This window comes from Dryas octopetala, chromosome 6, assembly GCF_963921425.1.
Source record: "Dryas octopetala chromosome 6, drDryOcto1.1, whole genome shotgun sequence".
NCBI lineage: Eukaryota > Viridiplantae > Streptophyta > Magnoliopsida > Rosales > Rosaceae > Dryas > Dryas octopetala.
Window position 1 is genome coordinate 18099273 of NC_141371.1, and position 17581 is coordinate 18116853.

Below are 17581 nucleotides of genomic sequence, written 5' to 3' on the forward strand. Positions count from 1 at the left end.
ACCTCGTGGACCACTTTCCACTTTACCAACAACCACCAGACCAACCTCATCTCCCGTTGCCTTACCATCAACCATTCGCTCTTCCCCTAACATTCCTCCTAGCAGTTCCTCCACTACTTCCTTGCGACGCCTCACCCCCGCCGAAATCCAAGACCGACGAACTCGCAACCTATGTTTCCACTGTGATGCACCGTATCGACCAGGTCATCGTTGCACCACCCTTCCCCAATTGTTATTGATTGAAGGTGGGGAAGATGATGGTGAGGAAGATGTTTTTCATGATGTCAGTGAACTGGTGCAAGAGGAATCGATCCCACTCGGAGACCCATCAATTTCGATTCATGTCTTGGCCGGGGGGCAAAGACCGCATACTATGCGCATGCTTGGCGCTATCAACGGTGTCCCGGTTAGTATCTTGGTCGATTCCGGGGCTAGTCATAATTTCTTGAACCCTGGGATTGCCAAACGAATTGGTTGTCCTATGACCCATGATACTGCGCTCCAAGTTCTGGTTGCTGACGGTGTAAGGCTAGCTACTAAGGGTATGGTTGAGGGGGTGGCCTTGACTATCCAAGCCCAGCAATTTTTCATGGATTTTTTTCTTCTGGCTGTGGCAGGGTGTGATGTGATTTTGGGAGCTTGTTGGTTAGCGACATTGGGGGACATTAAATGGAATTTTGACACTTTGTCTATGAGCTTCTTACATCGGGGTCAAATGTGTCGTCTTTTGGGGGAGGATGTTGGAGATACTGAACTCATTGCAGGGAATGCTATGCGCAGGGTTCTACATACTGAGAAATTTGGACTTATGGCTCAATTAATGTTAGTCTCTGATGATTCTTCTAGTGGGAATGATTTGTTATTAGACCCTCAACTTCAGTCATTATTAGCTGCCTATCCGGACTTGTTTGAAGTTCCTTCATCGCTTCCACCGCAAAGAGCTCATGATCACAAGATTCCTTTGCTTCCAGGTACCCTCCCTACTAACGTCCGACCCTATCGTTATCCTTATTTTCAAAAAACTGAGATTGAAAAAATTGTCCGAGAAATGTTGCAAAGTGGTGTCATTCGGCCCAGCTCCAGTCCTTTCTCTTCACCAGTGTTGTTAGTTCGAAAAAAAGATGGTAGCTGGAGGATGTGTGTTGATTATCGGTCCTTGAATGCCGCCACTATTAAGGACCGGTTTCCTATTCCGGTTATTGACGAGCTCATTGATGAACTTAGAGAAGCTATCATCTTTTCTAAATTGGACTTACGCTCGGGGTACCACCAGATTCGGATGCACGAGTCTGATGTCGAAAAAACAGCATTCAGAACGCATGATGGGCACTATGAATTTCTTGTAATGCCGTTCGGGCTCACCAACGCTCCCTCCACCTTTCAATCATTAATGAACGATATCTTTCGCCCCCTTTTGCGTCGATTTGTGTTGGTGTTTTTCGATGACATCTTAATTTACAGTAGTTCCATGACAGATCATTTACAGCATCTCACAGAGGTTTTCACTATTCTTAGACAACATAGCCTGAAGGTGAAGCGCAGTAAATGCCATTTTGGAACCTCTGCGGTCGAGTACTTAGGGCATGTCATATCAGCTCAAGGCCTGGCTGTCGACCCAACCAAAATTGACAGCATCAAAGATTGGCCTAAGCCTAGGACTTTGAAGGGGCTACGTGGTTTTTTGGGTCTCTCGGGCTATTACCGGAAATTTGTTAGGCATTATGGAATGATATCTCGACCCCTCACTGACATGTTGAAAAAGGGTCAATTCCTTTGGACTTCAGCATCTGAACATGCCTTTGATGCTTTAAAACTGGCTTTAACACATACTCCAGTTCTTGCCTTGCCAAATTTTTCTAAACCATTCTCTGTGGAATGTGATGCTTCAGGGGGAGGCTTAGGAGCTGTTCTCACACAGGATGGGCACCCCATTGCTTACCTAAGCAAAGCTCTATCTGGAAAAAATTTATCTCTCTCAGTCTATGACAAGGAGATGATGGCTATTGTATTCGCAGTGCAAAAATGGCGACCTTATTTATTGGGGCAGCCCTTCAAAATTGTTACCGATCATAAAGCCATTAGCTACTTTCTCAATCAACGGATCTCTACTCCCCATCAGCAACGGTGGTTGCTTAAATTACTTGGTTATAATTATACTGTGGAGTATAGGGCTGGCCCTCAAAACCAAGTACCAGATGCACTCTCTCGACGATCTGAACTCTTATCTCTCATGGGTTTGTCTACTCCCATTTTTGATGGCATTCAAGACATTCATAAGGCTTGTGAGGCTGATGTCGAATGTCGTACAATTATGAGTGCATTACAGAAGGGTTTGCCTTCGAAGAAGGGGTTTACTCTCAACAACAATTTATTGCTTTATAGAGGCAGAGTGTTTGTGCCATCATCACCTTGGCGGCAGAAGTTACTAATTGAATTCCATTCCTCCCCTGCCGCTGGCCACTCTGGTTTTTTGCGAACTTATAAACGTATCTCTCGTAATTTTCTTTGGCCGGGACTTCGCAAGGCTGTTAAGACATTTGTGGCTGAATGCTCTATATGCCAACGCCAGAATTATGAAGCCATTAATCCTCCAGGTTTACTCAATCCTTTACCAATTCCGATGGGTGCTTGGATGGATATCTCCATGGATTTCATAGAGGGACTACCTATGTCTGCTTCAAAAAATGTCATATTGGTGGTTGTTGATCGATTGACAAAGTATGGCCACTTCCTACCATTGACACATCCTTATACAGCAGCCCAAGTAGCAGACTTATTTGTCAAGGATGTGTTCCGCTTACATGGGATGCCTCGCTCCATCGTGAGTGATCGGGATCCGGTCTTCCTTAGTCTGTTTTGGGAAGCTTTCTTTGAAGCTCAGGGGACCTAGCTTTGCAGAAGTTCAGCCTACCATCCTCAGACATATGGTCAAACAGAGGTACTTAATCGTACATTGGAACACTATTTGAGATGTTTTGCAGGTGACAATCCTTCTGGATGGGTTAAGTGGCTCCCATGGGCCGAGTGGTGGTATAACACCACCTTCCAATCAGCCATTAAAATGACGCCATTTCAAGCCCTTTATGGTTATCAGCCACCTCTAATTACTGCATACCTCCCTGGTTCTACTAATGTTGATATGGTGGATTTGGCTTTGCAAGATCGTGATCAAGCATTAGATCTTTTGAAAACCAACTTGCAGGTTGCTCAAGCTCGTATGAAATCTTATGCTGATAAAAATCGTACTGAGCGCTCCTTTGAAGTTGGTGATTGGGTTTATCTTCGTCTGCAACCATACCGACAACAATCCTTAGGTCGCCGACACTGCCACAAGCTGTCCCCTCGTTTCTATGGCCCTTACCAGGTTCTTAACAAGGTTGGCACTGTTGCTTATAAGCTTGCTCTTCCTCCTAATTCTAAAGTCCACCCAGTGTTTCATGTTTCCTTACTAAAGAAGAAATTGGGTACGGCTGCTGAGGTGTCTACAGTTTTGCCTTCTCTTTCGGGTGACGGGCGGCTTCATTGGGTGCCAGAACAAATCTTACAGCGGGGGCTAGTAAAGCGGCGTAACTTGCCTGTTGTTCGTTTACTTATTAAATGGACTGGTCTCCCTGTTGAAGACGCCACTTGGGAAGATGCCGAAGATATCAGGAACCGTTTTCCCCACTTCTCCTTGGCCTGAGGACATGCCTTGTTTTTACGGAGGGGGAATTGATGAGATGCTCACCTCTTTCTCTATGATCCATTGGGTATTTGGGGCTAGTTATTGGGTCATGGCCTTAGCTTTGGTCTGTTAGCACAGCTATATGTAAATAATGAGTCTTTTAGGGGTCTAGAAGTTGCTGTTGCCACCTATGCTCTAGAGTATTCCATTTGCTAGTCTTATCGGACAGCTGTCCTTCCCTATCTTTATCTATATAGTATGGAGTCATCATTGTAAGGACCTAGGCAATTTTACAATGAGAATTATCTTAGTGGCTGATGTCCAGTAAACCATCTTTTTATTCCTCATTTCTTCTATATTTTATGCTATTTATCTTTATTTGACTGCTGTACCCATCAATATCATGGCTAATGGATTTTCCTCATTCACAAATTTGTCATAACAATTAATCTGATTTTTATTCTGGCTTGAAACTTTTAAATCTAATTTGAGAAGCTCTAATCTCATATAGTAGAAGGGAGAGGGGCCAGAGAAAACTAACAAAAAGATTTGAAGAGTAAACATAATAAAATATGACGTACAGTAATAAAGTGAGGCATTAAGTTCAACAAGGGATCACCATGGTTGCAGATCTCTGTCATGGCATGGAAAAAGATGGAGAAGGGTGGGGAAAATATTTCAAGGGGGCAAACTATTTTTCCTTCATATTTTTGTTTAATAAAATGGGATAATGGTATTATGTTAACAAAGACTTTTACAAATTGGAAAGATTAAAATGAAAAAAATAAAATACTCAAAATCATTTCAGCCATAGGATCTGTTATAAAATATTTGTAATATTATAATTAAATATTAGTTAGGTTAAGAGATTAGGGAGTTTAGGAGAGGATCGGGATCCATTCGGAGGAGTAAAGAAAATATAAGACTTAATTACTAAACAAATAAAAAGACCATGCATCTTTGGATTAAATAAATGGTCAAAATTTGTCTTAAGAGCAAAGGACAGCACACTTGCTAAAGGCAGAAAATCACGATCCATGATTCTTTTGGCTATGTGATAGAGAAAGTGTGGGTGTGTGGGACCGTGGGTGAGTGGAGAAAAACCAAATAAAAACTCTCTCATTCTCATTCTCATTCTTAATCTCTCTACTCTCTCTATCTCTATCTCTCTCTGTCTCTCTGTCTCTCTCTCATTCTCTTAACTCTCAAGAACTCTCACTCTCTGTCTCTCTTAGCTCGACACCATCACCACCGTGTCGCCACCATGGCCCCACCACTGTACCATCATCTTCTCCCCCTATTCCACCACCACGCCTCTCAGTCTCTTCAGTCTAGCTCCTATGTTCTCACTCTCTCTCATCTTCTCTCAACTCTCACTGACCTGCGCTGCCACCACGTCCACCGTGTTTCAGTCATCACCGCCTCCCAATTAGACTCGGGTAAGCTTAATTTCAACTTTATTTGACTTTTCTTCAGTTTAATTTCCACTTGCAATAATGAAGTTAGAGTTTTTTTTATTAATTTGGGGATTTTGATGTTGGTAGTTCAATTTGGGGAATTTGACTCAAAATCAAGCACTTAATGATTAATTTGGGAGGCGAAAACCCTAATCATGTAAGTACACTACATCAATTTGGGGAATTTTTCATTCAATTTCCTTTAAATTTCCCTTTTAATTTTTGGTTCCCTTCAATTGATGGCTATTAGTTTTAATTTGAATTTTTTTTTTGATAATTCTGTGTTTGGGGGACAAAAATAAGTGGAGTCGGGCCAAACAACCAACTGACCCGACCTTAACCGACCAGCAATAGTCAGGTCGGTTGTCAATTTTAGAAAATAACCAAAGTCGGTTGGTTGGGTGGGTTAGTTGTTTGGCCAATATGGCCCAACCCAACCCATTCCTAGCCCTATTAAATGACAGTGAATACTGAGTTTCTACCACACACACACACAGAGCCCTCCCTAAGGTTTAAAATATCGGTCATGAGCAAAATATCGAGACTCCAAAATAATGAAATATCGACGAAAATATCGATGTCGTTATTCATATCGGCCACTGTCCACAGATACCATAAATATTGGCTTCAAAACAAGTAATTTTTAAATAAAATTTTAGGAAATATTAAATCAATCATTAATGCATGTATTAAACATATAAGTGTCATAAATTAGGTTATATATGATAAGAATATGATATGTAAGGGATATAATACACATTAGTGTCAAGTTCGATCGGAAAGTAAAATTGAACTCTATAATAGATATTTAATATATAATTTCATTGATACCTGAGCTTATTGTAGTAGAAAAGTAGATGAGTGTCAATCTACATCCAGAAAGAGGTCCTATGGGGTTCAATAGTAGATGCGCGTTGATCTACATCCATACAATAGTCGTACCAAACCAAAATAGTTGGAACTATATGTATGAACATGTGATACATAAATCTCTTAAGAACTCCCTACTGTTCCACCAAAAATGGGATAGTTAGGATAAACTTAACTAGTTGGTGCATAATCAATCTGACCATATCCATAACCACCAAATTGTTCACGAATATTAGATTCACTTGAGTGAGTACTACGTTTGGTTCCTATACTCATGGAGTCAAAACTTGGGGAAAAGACTCCTCATCAGATGGATTAGTTGTTTGACCGCTTCTCCTTCAGTATTGTCTCTCAATAGCAGCAATGCCAGGACCAGCTTTTCTACTCCTATGATCCTCATCTTGAGTGGCATGAGTATAGTCACCCTCACAAGTAAATGGGCTCAATTGTCTAGCTATTGGGGACTCATCTTGTTCATCTCCATCCTCATCATCATCATCAGAAGAACTTTCTTGAGCATCTCTCATACTAGTATGAGCATCATCTATTAAGTCATGGGTTCCACTTTTGAGTCCTCTCATTTCCCTTTCAAAAGATGATGTATCTCCACTTACTTCTTCTGATATAATTCTTCTTACATCAATTCCTTCGGTGGCAGCATGTTATTTGTGGATCAAGGTTGCCTAAATCATCATCCAAGTAAGCTGGCATAATCCATGCACGAAGTGGATCATTATCATCATCACCCGGTTTGTGAGAGGAAATGGGCCGGGTTACCTGGTTACTGTACATAGGGGTCAGAGAGAGAGGGTTGACCGTTTCTTTTAAACTGAATGGACAACTATGATCAAATCACTTAATGAGGCCGAATGGTGGAGATTAAAACGGGCCTTCCTTGCGTGTGACACAAAGCATCGAAAGCTTCAGCACGCGCAGATGGATGCGTCTAAACGACGCCGTTTTGTGCTGCGTCAGTGCTAGTTGTCAGCGCATTAGCGCATTCTAGTGTCGCATCAGCTGCTTCAGCCAATCACTACATGCCACGTCGCGTCCAGTCAGCAGCTTTTCAATTTAATTTTTTTTTCCTATTTTTTTCTAATTTCTCCAACTTCGAAAATTCACCAAAAATAACTCGAGACTCCAAATAATTCTCCAAAAAATCATACGGACTCATATTGATGAGGACTAATTTTCTATAGCCTCAAAATAATCAAAACACTTTCATAAAAATTATGAAAATTCTTCATCTCATAATTTAATTATGAAAAATGAAAACAAATAAAATAATTGCCAAACTCTTGAATTTTTCTTTAAGAATTCACTTTCAATCAACTAAACTCCAAAACCACAACCAAAAGGTCCAAGTTAGTTAAAACAAAGTTAAGAAAAACTTGAATTCTTTTAAACAAACCTTAAGAACAAGGTTAGAGGCTTCAGTAACAAAATGAACATAAGACGAAATTCAAGGTGTTACAGCACCCAATCTTGCTCTCTCCTTCTAATCAGGGTCATTCAGCATTATTAAAGCCAATTGATCCGAGCCGTCCGTTTGAGGAGAGAGAACCGATCAACAAAGCTGGGTCTCTTTGACCCGCGTGTATTGTAGCTGGAGCGACCCAGCCCGTTTCGCCTCACAAAATGGATGACTTGCCGGTTTATGCATGACCCAATTCGACTTTTCTAGTGTTTTTGACACTTTTGAGCATCATATCCCACATTAGAAAATTAGAGAAACTTCTCACCCTCAAGTGCCTATAAATATAGACCCTTGCTCATTTGTGAGACCCTGTATTTTTTCAAAGATTTATTTTAAATATTTTGAGAATTTATTTAGAATTTAAAAAGGTTCTAATTTAATTTTTTATTTTTGTTTTAAAATTGGGCTTGACCCAAAAGTTGACTTTTAAAGTTAGTGGGCTTTCGTCTTTGACTTTCGGCACGTTGGATAGGTCTCGACTCCACGAGTTCGTAGACACGTAGCACACGTCGATTCGAGTTACGGTTTGAAAGTTACAAGCGTTTGAAGTGAGGGGTAATTTTGTAAATTTATTGAGATGGGTTTTAAAAACCCAAAATCACTCTCTCTCTCCTCATTCTCTCTCTCTCTCTCTCTCTCTCTCTCTCTCTCTCTCTCTCTCTCTCTCTCTCTCTCTCTCTCTCTCTCTCTCTCTCTCTCTCTCTCTCTCTCGCACCTCTCTCTGCGGGCACACACCCCTTATCAGCCATCATTGTTGGCCACCCCATCGACCTCGACCTTCAGCGAGCACCCCCAGACGCCGACCACCATTCCCCGGCCCTGATCTCTCTCTCTCTCTCTCTCTCTCTTCTCCTCTGCGCATGGCTTCACCACTGGAGGCAGTGGTCCGGCCACTTTCCCTGCGGTGTGGGACCATTGGCGTGATCCCCTTGGGCCGGTCGTCCCCCCCCCCCCCCCCGAGCTTCCTTTTGCCGGCTGATGCCCCCTGCGCGCAGAAACAACTCAGAAAAGCCAAGCTTAGCCACCGGCTTCCATCGTCGATTTCGGCTATTTCCGGCAAGTTTTGACCATCGACCCAGTTACAAGAATTGATCCTTAAGGTATGGGTAATCCTTCCCCTAAGGTGGGCGCGTCCAATTTTGAGAAATTTAAAATTCAATTTTAGGGTTTATGCCTATTTCAAATTTCTAAAATCGGACTTGAATTCGAGTTGTTTTTGTGCAATTGAAGGTTCTATTATGCAATTAGGATTAATTGGAGTTGATTTTGGGTATTTCCAGGTTTGTGTCGCCGTTGCCACCACCGGAACCACCACTTTTGGTGGCGAATTAATGATTGTTTGACCAGATTCCGCTCAATTGAGGTCCCAAGAACCTTTCTAGAAACTTTTGGTGAGTTTTTGTTGTTGTTTATGTGTTGTTTGGGGTTGGGCAGCCACCGTGTGTGGTGGTTACCGCTCGTTTCGGTCGTTGAACGACTATTTGTGAATTCTTTTGTATTTGATTTGGTTGTCTAGTCTTAACAGGTACACGGGCTCGGGAAATCTCATTCATGCCGCCGTTATGCTGCCGGATTTGATATCCAAGCAAAGGTGCCAAGAAGGGCATTTTGGTCTTTTCACGTGGTTGCACTGTGAGTGAAATTAGATAGATTGTTTTGTTGCTTTGCTTACGTGTATGTATTTGTTTGCTAGGACTTGGTAAAGTATAGGCTTGAATCCTTGAGAATAGAAATGATGGTGATTATGCTTTGAGGTTATTAAATTAAGACGTGAATGATTTGAGGTTGAAGTTAATAGTTGACGACGAAGCAATTGATTTGCAGAATGATTATTATTATTAGTGAAATTTATGTGAATTGAGGAATTATGACTATTTTGATGCTTGGATGATTGGTAATGAAATTATTATGTGATTGAGTAAATATTGGTTATTATTGGATTATTATTGAGTATGGAAATTGAAGAATTATTGAGGATATTTGTTTAAGTCATTTCACTCATATGAGCTTTCGAGCTTACCGGGTTTGTTGTATAACCCGGTACACCATGGATGTTATGTAGGGGTTGTGTTTTACAGGTTAAGCAGGCTAAGGAGGCAATAAGGAGAAATCGAGGCAGTGCGACCCACTTTGTTTTGTTTAAATGTTTTTATACAGAGGTTTTACATAAATGTTTTATGTGAAAGAAATTTATTTATTTATATTTATATACATGGCTCAAAGGAAAGAGAAAAAAGATTTAAAAGGTTGATGTTTCAGTGTTTTTATGGGCTCGAGGTTCGGGGCGTTACATTCTTATTTTCACTTGCACCACCAAGTGAAGTTAGAGTTACTCACTTTTTAGTTCTTTGGGAGTCTCTCTAAGAAGAGACATACCAAAAAAGAAAAAAATTCTCATAGTTTAAAAGTTTTCTTTTGGAGAACTTGCCAAGAAGGAGGAGTTCCTAAGAGTGGAGTCTAGCTTTGGAGGTCTACAACTAGATAAGCCTTTTATTTATTTTTTTCTTAGGCTTTAATATTAGGTTGCATGTTTAGATTAATTAAGTATGATTTATTTATTAATTAAGCATGCCTAGGTTTATTTTGGAGATTTAATTGCTTAATTTATTTTATTAATTAAACATGATTAGTTGTAATCTTAATTTGGAGATTAAATTGGATTTAAGCTATTGTTCGAGCTTAATTAATTAGTGGAATATTTTGAATAAATACTAATTAATTAAATACTTGTATAATACTTAGGTTAATTTGATTTTTTCTAACCTAAATTAATTTGTGGAATTGCTTTATACCAAGGCAATTAGTCAAGTGGGTTGACTTTAACTTGAAACTTAGAAACCCTAAAGAGTAAAGTTTAGTCTACTTAGGACTAGAGTCTTTAGGGGTGTATGACCTAAAAGGATTGATCATAACGAGATTGTGTTGAACTTAACTTTTGACTAAGTTGTTGTATTGTCGGACACTAGGAACACCAGTTACCAAATGATTTCTTTGTGACGTGACAAGAGGGCGATGGATTCGAGACAGATAGTGTAAGGACCCATATTTATATTTTTGTGTAATAGATATTTAAATTTTTAATAATTTTATTGTTTTAAATAAATAAATTTTGATTTTTAAGCTTGGGCTGAATATATTAGGATTAAAACTCATCTTCTTAAAAGCCCATAAGTCTTAGCCTATTTCCTCACAACCCAAAATCAAACCCAGCCAAAAATTGTTTAACGTTGCCTGCAAATCATCTTCCTGATCTTGCCTACTTCTCCTTCTTCTTATTAATTTCTCATCCTTATCATGTATAATCATGACCTTGTTCACAAAGCACTCTATTAAACTGATCGAGTAGGAAATGCTAGCAAGCATGAGGTGGGGAGCTATACTACTACAAAACACCTCATTTGTGGCGGACATTGCTAGCGGATTAGCTCCGTCTGCCAGAAATGGTCAAGAATTTTTGGCGAAACCTTTAACCCGCCAGGATAGCTTTGTTGTGGTGGATTAAACCGACATGATTAGTTTTTCCGTCGGATATAACCGCCAGGAATAGTTAAGAAAGTACAGCTAGAGGTCGAACTTAATCCCGTCAGATTAGACCGCCAGCATATACCTTTTTTTTAATTCTTTTTTAAATTTCTGGCAGTCTAAATTGCCAGAATTGCTTATAACCTAATAAAACTTTGCGTGCGCCGCTTCCCCCTCACACTTCTTCTTCCTCAATTCTTCTTCTTCGCTGTGCGCCGCGCAACTTCGTTGGTTGTTTTTTTTTTTTTTTTCTTCTCTTCCTACTCCTTTTCTATGCCGCTTCTTTCTTTACTGTTCTTCTTTTTTTTTTTCAACTTGTGTGTGTTTATTGGGTGCAAATTGGGTGTGGTAGCAGCTAGATTGATTTCAGTCTTTGGAACTCGATTTTATGTAGCATCTAGCTTGATTTTTCAGTTCAAGTTGTTTGGGCTTAAAATTTTCATTTCAAAATGTTTGTATTCAATCTTGTTTAATATTTTGATTTAAATTTAAATATGGTTTTTGTATTTTATTTTGCAGGCCAACCCAAGGGTGGTGCAGATCTGATTGTTTGATTTGGCAACAAGGTTTTTCTAATTTTGGTTGTTTTGGCATGTTTTAGTTTGTTCGGGGAGAGAGAAGAGAGTGAGAGGGAGAGTGAGAGAGAGAGAGAGAGAGAGAGAGAGAGAGAGAGAGAGAGAGAGAGAGATGGGGCTTGGTTGGGGGTTGCAGGAAGTTCTCACTTGGTGGCCGACGCAAGGAGGCAGAGGGAGGAGGGTTTGGGCTGCGGGGTTGCTGGGATATCAGCCCTTTATTTTTTGTTTCTTCATATGACATCATACTCTTACGAGTTATTGACCCTAACTTCTGACAACGTTCACAAGTTCTACAATAAGAATTAGTGTCTTTAAAAATAGTAGGCCAATAAAATCCACATTGCAAAATTTTGGCAGCGGTTTTCTTTACAGAAAAATGACCACCACATGCTTCACTATGACAGAAAGAAAGAACATCATGAATTTCATTATTCAGCACACATCGCCTAATTATTTGATCAGGGAAATATTTACACAAATAAGGATCATCCCAAAAGAAATTGCGTACCTCAACCAAAAACTTTTTTCTATCTTGTACACTTCAATTAGCCGGCAATTTACCTGTCACAAGAAAATTAACAATATTAGCAAACCAAGGTAATTCAGAAATAACAAAGAGTTGTTTATCATGAAAAAAATCATTAATAGGCATGGGCTCAGAAGCTTCATAAAAAAACCAATCATGACAAGTGGTCAGCCACCACATTCTCTACTCCCTTTTTGTCTTTGATGGTGATGTCAAACTCCTGGAGTAATAGAATCCACCTAATAAGTCTAGCCTTAGCATCCTTCTTTGAGAGAAGATATTTCAAAGCTGCATGGTCAGTGTAAACAACAATCGGTGATCCAACAAGATAAGAACGAAATTTATCCAGAGCAAACACTATAGCAAGTAGGGGTGGGCATATTAACCGCGGACCGTCAAAACCGGCCGAACTGCACCGTAAAAAAACCGCAAAAAACCGCGTTGACCAAAAAAAGTCAACACCGCCAAAAAAACCGAACCGCACCGCTTCTCTCCGGTTTCGGTTCCGGTTCTACACCTTATTTAACCGCATCGAACCGAACCGCACCGCATACTTGCAAAAAATATATTTTTTTATATTTTTATACACATATTGTCATATACACCATTTTATATTTTTTTTATATATATTTATACCATTTTTATATACTTTTTATACACTTTTTGTACACATTTTTGTACATTTTTATATACTTTTTAATTAGGATAAGTTTGCATCATTAAATAATTGGGCTTAGGCTTAAAAAACAAGTGTGAGGCCCCATTAGGCTCAGAACCGCGGTGAGAACCGCACCGCACCACATTCAAGATGGTTTGGTTTGGTTCGGTTTTTTTATTTTTTTCACGGTTTTAAGCACCGAACCGCACCGTCTATTCATGTCTGGCGCGGTGCACGGTTCCGAGAGAAAAGTGAGTCGAACCGCACCGCGCCCACCCCTAATAGCAAGAAGTTCATTTTCAGTTGTGGAATAATTTATTTAAGCATTTAAAGTCCTACTTGTATAGTGAATAACATATGGTTTCTTATCCCTTCTTTGCTCCAAAACAGCCCCAATAGCATAATCAGTAGCATCGATCACACATAATTTCAAAAGGCAAATTCCAGTCAAGTGATTGCATAATAGGAGCAAAAGTTAACAATCCAATCAACTTATCAAAAGACTCTTGGCAAGCATCAATCCATTCAAATTTAGTATCTTTCAACAAGAGATTACATAATGGTCTAGATATTGCACTAAAATTCTTAATAAATCTTCTATAAAAACCAGTATGGCCCAAAAATGATCTGACATCTTTCACATTTTTTGGAGTGGGCAATTTAGCAATCAATTCAATTTTAGCTCTATCCACTTCAATTCCCCTAGATGAAACAATATGACCAAGAATAATTCCAGAAGAAACCATAAAATAACATTTTTCCCAATTTAAGACAAGGTTCTTTTTTTGGCATCGAATTAGAACTTTTTTGTAAATTAGACAAGCATTCATCAAAAGAATCACCAAAAATAGATATATCATCCATGAAAACTTCAAGAAAATGCTCAATCATATCACTAAAAATACTTATCATGCATCTTTGAAAAGTGGCAGGAGCATTACATAAACCAAAAGGCATCTTACGAAAAGTAAAGGTACCAAAAGGACATGTAAAAGTAGTTTTCTCTTGATCTTCCAAAACAATTTCTATTTGATAATAACCAGAATACCCATCCAAAAAGCTAGCAATAAAATTTATGACCAGCCACCCTTTCTAAAATTTGATCAATAAAAGGCAAGGGAAAATGGTCTTTCCTAGTCACAAAGTTAAGTTTCCTGTAGTCAATGCACATTCTCCAACTAGATACAACCCTAGTAGGAACTAACTCATTTTTATCATTTTTTACCACAGCAAGACTAGATTTCTTAGGAACGACTTGAGTAGGACTCACCCATTTACTTTCAAATATATGATAAATAATACCAGCACCCAATAGTTTCAACACTTCAGTTTTAACAACCTCTTTCATGTTTGGGTTTAACCTACGTTGTGGCTCCCTGCAAGTTTTAGCATCATCCTCTAAAAATATTTTATGTGTACAAAATAGAGGGCTAATTCCTTTAATATCAGCAATTGTCCAACCTATGGCAGATTTATGCTCTTTCAATAAATTAATTAACTTATCTTCTTGCAAAGAATTAAGTTCAGAAGAGATTACCACAAGAAAGGTATCATCTGAACCTAAAAATGCATGCTTAAGACCTTTGGGCAGTGGCTTTAGTTCGACTTTGGGTACCTACTCACTTGACGGTTTCGGCTGAACTTCAAGAGCCATAAGCTTTTCGAATTGAGGAGTCCATCCACTCACCTCAAGTACCTGTGAAGAATCAAGTAAAGAACTGATGTGAGCAATTTCAGAATTGTCAAGTTCATCTAAATAATTAGAATTCACTAAAAAAAACTCTAAAAGGTCAGACACACAGGTCTTCTCAAATTGTTCTTGCACAAAACTATCAATTAAATTAAAATCACCACATTCTTCCCCATCAGATGGTTTTCTACATACATTAAAAATATTAGCATCCAAAGTCATATTCCCAAAACTGAGTTACATCACCCCACTCCTACAACTAATTTGAGCATCACATGTAGCTAAGAATGGGTGACCTATTTGCTTGTCAGATTGCAAAACAGGTTGTGTATCCAAAACAATAAAATCAATAGGATAAATAAATTTATCTACTTGAACCAACACATCCTCAATCATCCCTCTTAGTACTTTTACAGAACAATCTGCAAGCCGTAACTTAACTGAAGTAGGCTTAAGCTCTCAAAGACCTAACTGCAAATATACTGAATATGACAATAAATTCACACTGGCACCCAAATCAAGTAAAGCACACTCAATAAAATTATGTCCAATCACGCAAGAAATAGTAGGGTTACCAGGGTCTTTATATTTAGGAAGGACCTTATATTGCAACAAAGCACTCACATGTTTAGTCAAAAATGCAGTTTTTTTCACACTATGCTTTCTTTTAAAAGTACACAAATCCTTCAAAAATTTAGCATAAGATGGAACTTGTTTAATAACATTCAACTATTTTTACCTGCTTAAAAATACCTAAAATTTTAGCATTTTGATTGACCTTTTTGGAAGAAACCAAAGCTTGGGGGAAAGGTGCAGGCAGCGGACAATCATCAGCAATTTCACTCAATTTTGAATTATCAAGTTCATTACTTTTCTTATTTTTTTCAGGTTCCTTTTTCAGAGGTGTATTATCAATTATATTACCACTTCTAAGAGTAATAAAATCAACATGCTCAACAATTTTACAAAAATTTACACCTTTTGGATTTCGTTTAGTATTAGAAGGAAATTTTCCTTTTTCATGCACAGCCAGAGAATTAGTCAAGTTAGAGATTTGGATTTTAATTTCTTTATTTTCTTCAATCAATTGACCAAACATAAAATCACACTTTTGATTTTGCTTTTGTTGCTCTTGTATGAAAGATTGAAGTACGTGTGTCACTTAATGAGGGTTTAGGAGGAAATGCATTAGGTGCAGAAAATTTTTGGTTAGGGATACTTACTTGAGGTTGAGAACGTTGATTGCTCCAACGAAAATTTGGATGAGTCCTTATTGCTAGATTGTACGTTTGAGAAAAATGAGAATATAGCTTTTGATAATTTCCCAAAGTAGCACATTGTTCTTCATAAGCTTCTTTCATCACTTGAAAAGTTGGACAATTTTGAATAGAATGACCAATCTCATAACAAACATCACAAACTTGATTATGCTGAGAATCGGTATGGTAAATAGATTGAGGCACATTAGACTTTTCCAATTCAAGGAGGCTACTTCGTTAGCCAAATCCTCATATTTTACTTTCAAATTATCTTCCTCTCGTAATTGATAAATTCATTTACTAGCAGGAGACGTAACATTCCTTGATTGGTCAGTGCTCTCAAATGGACTAGGTGTAGTCCATTGGTCGACTTTTTCAGCAATTTCATCAAGAAACTCTAAAGCCTCATTAGGGTCTTTTTGCCTAAAATTACCATTACACATAGACGTACTCAACAAATTGGCGATCTCGAGGAAGAAGTCTGTCACGCCCCAATCCTGAATAAAATCTAATAATTCGGAGTGAAGCGTGACTTACGTTCTAATCGCAGATTAATAAAATTATTTCTACAATTAAAACGTGAAAAAAAAATAATATAAAATAATTGAAGAAACTAAGTAAAGTGAAAATGAAAAATAGACTTTATTTAGCAAACTATTGTTCCAAGAGTACCATACTAGATGTTCATCTTCTTATATATTACAATGTGTTGATAAACAAACAAAACATAGTACTCCAGCAAATTCTCTAAATTTTCCTTGGGTATTCCACATCATCAGTCATATTTCCGTCACCTGCACGATCTATTAGGGTGTCAGCTTTTAAGGCTCAGTAGGGTATAGTGATCATTCATGGCCAGTTATCACATTTAATCAATGTCTCAGTAAAATAAAAGAAATACAGATAATGATTTCAATTATATGCAATGAAAATGTGTGTACTCACTCCTTTAACATTCTCGTTGACACATACCTAAGACAAACAGGCCTACACGTCCCATACCGTGCCTTAAGCTCAAATATTTTCAATATTATTAATTCCACTTTTTCTTCAATAATTCTTCCACAAATCATGAGATCACCAGGTACATCTCCCTTTTTCCATGATGTCTCTAATAAATCACGAGACCACCAAGTTCATCTCCCTCTCTTCTTGGTGTCTCAATTAATCATTTTCTTAACCTTGTTTATAATCACACTTTCCTTATGCACTTATGATTATGCATGTAAAGATAAACATTAATGCATATATAGAGAAATTAAATTGTACATGCATAATAATCCAACCTTACGCAATTTGAGTGTATCACAGACTTAGGAAATTTCACAGTGCACATACAAGATTAATAATAAAAGCTTCCTCTCAAATATAATGAACTTGATACATTTAATAAAGAAATACCATCACAAGTAAGAAAGATAAATTATCACAAAAAAAATCACACAACATAACACAAAGATTAATTGTAATATAGTCCAATCATTGGGGAAATAAAGACCCTACCTTAATATCTTGAGCACAAGTTCCTTCTTGGTACGTTCCTATGTGTTCGGGTCTAAAATGTTTAAAGAAATATAGTTTAGATATAATTTAATTTAATTTAAATTTATTTCACTCTTTTTTTAAGGGAGTGTAACTCACACTCTAACTTAGAGGTGTCGGATTGACACGAAACTTATATCAATGGACTCGTATCGAAAAATAGAGTTAGGAGGGTGAAATTGGGCGAAAACGGTCGCCGGAAACAGCCGCACGTGCCACCACACGCTGGTGGTGCGAGTGGGGTGGCTGGCCGGTCACTGTTCATCGTCTCTTTAAAACAGCCCATGTTTTCCAGATTTTCCAGTTTTTTTATCTCATTTTTTACTCGACTTTTGACTTAT